This window comes from Lagenorhynchus albirostris, chromosome 12 (genome assembly GCF_949774975.1).
Source record: "Lagenorhynchus albirostris chromosome 12, mLagAlb1.1, whole genome shotgun sequence".
NCBI lineage: Eukaryota > Metazoa > Chordata > Mammalia > Artiodactyla > Delphinidae > Lagenorhynchus > Lagenorhynchus albirostris.
This window is the reverse complement of record NC_083106.1, coordinates 57,594,563-57,600,562: the sequence shown is the minus strand read 5'-3', so window position 1 is coordinate 57,600,562 and position 6,000 is coordinate 57,594,563.

Genomic DNA, 6,000 nt, shown 5'->3' with positions numbered 1-6,000 from the left:
TACAGGTTAGCGGCGCTCGGGGCTGGGGAGCGTGCGGGGCGCAGGCGCAGAGCAGGATGCGGGGCGCGAGGGTGATTCCGCTCAAGGAGCGGGCGGGGTCCGCAGACCTGCCGCCCAGCTCCGCCCGCCCTCAGCCTGCAGCTCCAGGAGTCCGCCCTGAGGCGCACGAGTACGCGCGCTTCCGCCACTGCTTCTGTTGTCGCGCGCGACTTTCCAGGAGCGCGTAGTCCCAGGGCCACCGCGACGCACGCCGACCACTAAGAAGGCGTTAGGGCGGCGTGAGACGTCCACGGGAAGAGGCAAAGGTCCAGCGAGGAGGTCTGGGGTGAGCCCTTCCTCTTCGCCTGCGCCGGAAAAGAGCCTGGCTCGCTGGCGGGTCCAAACCCAGGAGGAGAGACGAAGGACTCCGGCGCCCGGTCCTTTCCAAGTCCCGGAGGAGACCAGGGCTCTCCTCCTCCCTGGGGCGCCGGACGTGGGGCAGAAGCCAGACCTCCCGTTCTTCTGCGCCTGAGTCCGGCTGTCGGGTGGAGCCCTTCGGGTCACCAGGGATTGGGGCGTCCCTCTTCGGCGGCCGGGGAGCGGGCCTCGGCCGGACCCGCAGAAATCCCCAGCGTTCCTCCTCCAAAAATCCCTCTGCTTTTCTGCTGATGCCCGAGGTCAGACAGTTTTTCCAGGGGGCTGAAGGACCGCATGGGGGAATTGATGGAGTCTCACGTTTCATTCCACTCTCACGTCTGTGTTTGTCAAAGGGCGCATGTATAGAGCTTTCTGAACCTGAGCGTCACTTTGACGGAATAAAGTAAAATCTCATGCCTTGAGCAATCAATCATTTCTTGTCGGAGTTGACCCATTTAGTCATTAGAAATCCGGCTAAATGCACTGCTCCAGAAAGAAAAATCTTTTTGAGATTCCAGCATTCACTGTAACATTTGGTGTAGCCAGAATGTAGAATCGATTGTTTGAATATATTTTCTAAGAGTTGCAATGTTGTTACAAATTTCTAGTTAGTCTTTGAAAGACCAAACAATGACGAAAGGTAAATTAGTTGCAAGTGCAGGAGGGAAACTATTAGAAAAATCAGTTAAAACAGCAAATGAAAACTGGTCCCCCTTTAAAAATATTCTCCCAGCAATTTTCTTTCTTTTATTTCAATCCCCAGTTTGCAAGAGGAAGAAGAAAAGCGAAATACCCACATCTCACACTTAGATTACAGATATTGGGACTTCCCTGGTGGCGCAGTGGTTAAGAATGCGCCTGCCAATACAGGGGACATGGGCTCGAGTCCTGGTCGCGGAAGCAACTAAGCCCGTGTACCACAACTACTGAGCCTGCCCTCTAGGGTCCGCGAACCACAACTACCGAACCCCGCATGCCTTGAGCCCATGCTCCGTAACAAGAAAAGCCACCACAATGAGAAGTCCGGGCACGGCAAGAAGAGTAGCCCCTGCTCTCTGCAACTAGAGAAAGCCTGCTCGACCCAACGCAGCCAAAAATAAATTAATTAATTTAATTTTTCTCGATAGATTACAGATATTGTTGCCAAGTTACTCAAACACCCATTTCTTTTTTCTTTGATGTGGAGGTCTAATTGCCTAGGCTTAAATAGTTTGGCAGAAACCTTCCTTAGGACAGGACTTTTCAACAGTAGAAACCCCGGTTCGTTAAAATTTATATATCTAAGCTAAACCTTCCTTGATTTTCTCAGATGGAACAAATATACCAAGCAAAATAAAACAAATCTACCAAGCCTAATTCGGAATATGTTTTGGAAGGAATAAGTTTATGATGCTGAGAGCAAAAGGTGTTCTTTCCTCTTCAAGGTAACACCATTTTATGCAAATATCTTCTTTTAAAATGAATATTTCAGTTGGCCAGATCTAAATATCTTTAGTCTTTATTTGGTAATAAGTAAATTTATTAATAAATTTGATTATATTCTTTTAAAAAATATTTATTTATTTGGCTGCACCAGGTCTTAGTTACAGCAGGCAGGGTATTTTAGTTGCAGCATGCGGATCTAGTTCCCTGACCGGGGATCTAACCAGGTGCCCTGCATTGGGAGCTCAGAGTCTTAACCACTGGACCACCAGGGAAGTCCCAATTTTGTATATTCTTATTTTTCATTTTCTCCCATGTTTATTGTCTTGGGTGCCGAGAATAGGTTAGGGCTTTGAATAAATCACAACCATCTTTAGTTCACAGATTCTTTCCAACTTGGAAGAGGGTGTAACTTTCTTCCTGAGATTAAGCAATATTTAATCTTCTTTTCCATATGTTATCTCCTTGGCCTTCCCTTGTAATAATGGGAAGCCTTGAAAATTCATTCTCCATTATATAGACAGTATGAAAGAAGTAGGAATGGTTTCAGTGGTCAACACACATACTGAATTTACTTTATTTACTCTCATCATCTACATCATGTAAAATAATCAAAATTAGAATTTTGAGGATAATGCTATCCAACATTTAAACAATATCAATAATTAAAAAATTTTTTTTGGATAGCTGGTCAATTTAGCCTTGACTGAGTAGCTATGGTTCCTTAAAATTGAATAAAATTCAAGAAAATGTACCTTATATCTTCAGTATTCTCATTTGTAAACATTTTGTCACATTTTATAACTCTTTAAATATTTCAGTTGTTTTCAAGTTAAGCCTTTAAATTGTTTTCCTCTAAAACACACCAGGATCTTGAGGTGTTTCTATAGAGGGATATTATTGGAAATAATAACCTATCCTGAATTTATGCCTGTGCTTTGATGCCTTTAAAGTGACTTTGCATGCGATTCCCCCCACTTTTGGCATAACTTATATGTTGTACTGAGAAAGGAAGTATCTCTCTTTTCTTGGACCATAAAATATCGAGATCAAGGAAGATCAAATGTGCCTAGAGAAGAGGAATGAAGAGGGGAACAGAAGTAAGAACCTGTATCTCTGAGATGGTCACCTGTTCCAGTATCAGTAAGTATAAATTCAAGACGTCCTGTGGGCTTTTATTTAATTCAGCAACCTAAAACCTAGAAGAGACGTATTTGTTTCTATATATATATGTTTTATTTCATAAAAGTATATGAAGGTTGGGACCTGGAATCTCTAGATCTCCCAAGGTTCGGAGATCCTTGGCTTCATGAAACACAATACAAATGGCTTTTAGGAGTTGCCTAGTAACTACGTTATGTCAGTGTTTTGGTAAGGCTGTGTTAATGGTTGCGAGTTCAGCAAGGCTTGGGAGAAAAATTAATGATTGCTCAGAGGAAATGATCAGTTCAAACTAGACCATAAACTATCTTGGTTTCAGACCCCAGAATCAAAAGTTTTTATATGAATGCATCTAAAAGCTCATTTAGATCCTGGTCACCCAAATTGACTGGGGCCCCAGTGCTGCTTGCAGGAGAGCTGATGGGCCATGCAGTCAGCCTCCGTCCCTGCAGCAGGGGACTGCAAGGGATAGGGCCAATCCCTCTGACTTCCAAGAGGAGGCATGAGAGGACCAAGATGAAAAGGGGACGTTGCTTCTCTCACCTCCTCCCTTTTAAATTACACTAGAAGAAGCTTGGTGAGATGGAAAGGGCAGGCTGCACCTCTCACTGGTTATATGGCTTTGAGCAAGTGTGGCTACCTCCTATGCCACGGTTTCCCTTTATAAAATAAAAGAGGTTGGACTAGATGATGGTTAAAGCCTCCAGTTTTGTGATTTGATGAGAGATGAGGAGGAATAGTATTAGGGATTGAATTGTTGAGCCTGTCTCCCAGTATGCTACAAGTTTTCAGGGATATATTGTCATCCATCCTGATCTAACTCTTAATTAACTCAGCAGTTGTCCTCTCCTTTTTCTTGCACCATTAATATTTTCCTCTTTTGTGAATTATCACCATCATTGTACAAGCCTGCTGTAGCATCTACCAACTGTTCCAACTGTTAAAAAGTCTTTGATCCCATATCCTCCTCCAGTTACTACCATATTTCTGATTCCCTTTATAGCAAAAATCATTCTAAGAGTAGTTTATAGTCACTGTCCCTGCTTCCTCTTCTCCCATTCTTTTTTGAACCCCACCCTATCAGACTTTCACCCCCACCAGTCCAATGGAAACTTCTGCCAAAGTCAGTAGTGACCACCATGTTGCCACATCTAATGGTCAACTCTTAAATACTTAACTTACCTGATCTCTCAGCAGCATTTGGAAGAGATCATAATTCTTTTTTCTAGAAACTTCACTTGACTTCCAGGACACTACTCTTTTAGTTCTCCTACTTCACTAGTTGTTCCTTCTGTCTTCGGTGCTCACCTCTCTGACTTCTAAAAGTTGAAGTGCCCCATTGCCCAGTCCTTGGATTTTTCATCTCTATATGTACTCATTCCTTTAACAAGCTCATCCATTATCATTATCATGACTTTAAATGCATACTGTACACTGATGACTTCCCCATTGACTTCCCAGTATCTACACTGACGACATCTCTAGCCTGACTGCTTTTCTAAATTTGTATATTCCAACTTTCTTCTTAACTTCTCCTCCACTTGGATGCTACTGGACATCTCAAATTTGATAAAAACTCATGTTTCTCCCCAAGTTTCTGCTCCTTCAGTCTTTTTCATCTTAGTAAATGGCAAATCCATCCTAACCATTTGCTTATGCCAAAAACCTAGGACATACCCTTCTTTCACATCCTAAGCCAATCTTGGTGGTTCCGCCTTAGAAACATCTCCAGAAGTTTGCCTCTTCTCATCATCACCACCACCCTGGTCCAAGTCACCATCATCTCCCCTGGATATTGTTAGAGTCTCATAACTGGTCTCTGCTTCCACCTTTGTCCCCTTTAGCTTATTGTCCATATTGCAGCCAGTGTGATACTTCTAAAGTAAAATTCCAGTTGTGTCACACCCCTGTTCAAAATCCTATAATGATTCCCCATATCACCAGAGAAAAATCCACAGTCCCTAACATGACTCAAAAGGCCCTATATGAATTGGCCCCATTATTTTCTCTCTAATCTCATCTCTTACCACTCTTCCTCTCACACACTCTGTTCCAGTCACACCGGCCTTGCTATACCTGGAGGTTACTAGGTACACCTCTACCTTGGGGCCTTTGCATATCCCCCAGATACCTCACATAGCCTTCTCCCTCACTTCCTTTGAGTCTCAAACTTCATCTTATCAGACAGACCTTTCCTAGCCATCCCATATAAAATAACACCTTCCTCCATTAGTCTTTCACCATCTGCTTTGCTTTATTTTTTTATAGCACTTACCATCTCAGATATTATTTATTTATCTAAAGGCAGAACTGCTCTAAGATTGGTTAACTCAGTGTCTCAGAATGGCTTAATGATAAGTCTCTGGCCTCCTTACCATGTTGGTTTCTGTCCTCAGGTTTGTTCCCTCATGATTGATTGTAACTATTCTAGGAATCTCATCCTCACACGTTCAAAGACAGAACTAATGGGGCCCTTACCTTTTGAACACCCTTTTAAAGATCAAGATACACCTTTCCTATGTATCTCTAGAAAACTTACCCTCATGTCCTTTTGGCCAGAATTGTTTCACATGCACATTTCTAAGCCAATCACAAGCAAGAGAAAAGGAACTGCCATATTTGATGTAAACTAATCTTGACTCACTCCAAGATTTGATGTAAACTAATCCTAGTTCCTGGGATTTGGAGGGACTTAGCATTCTCTAAAGAACTTGACCACTCAGTCTCCCAAGGCATTAGAAATAAAAGCAAAAATAAACAAATGGGACCTAATCAAATTTATAAGCATTTGCACAGCAAAGGAAACTGTAAACAAAACAAGAAAACAATCTATGGACTGGGAGACAAACATCGCTAATTATTAGAGAAATGCAAAACTACAGTGAGGTACCACCTTACACTGATCAGAATGACCATCATTAAAAAGTCTACAAATAACAAGGGCTGGAGAGGGTGTGGAGAAAAGGGAACCCTCCTACAGTGCTGGAGGAAATGTAAATTGGTGCAGCCGCTATGGAGAAC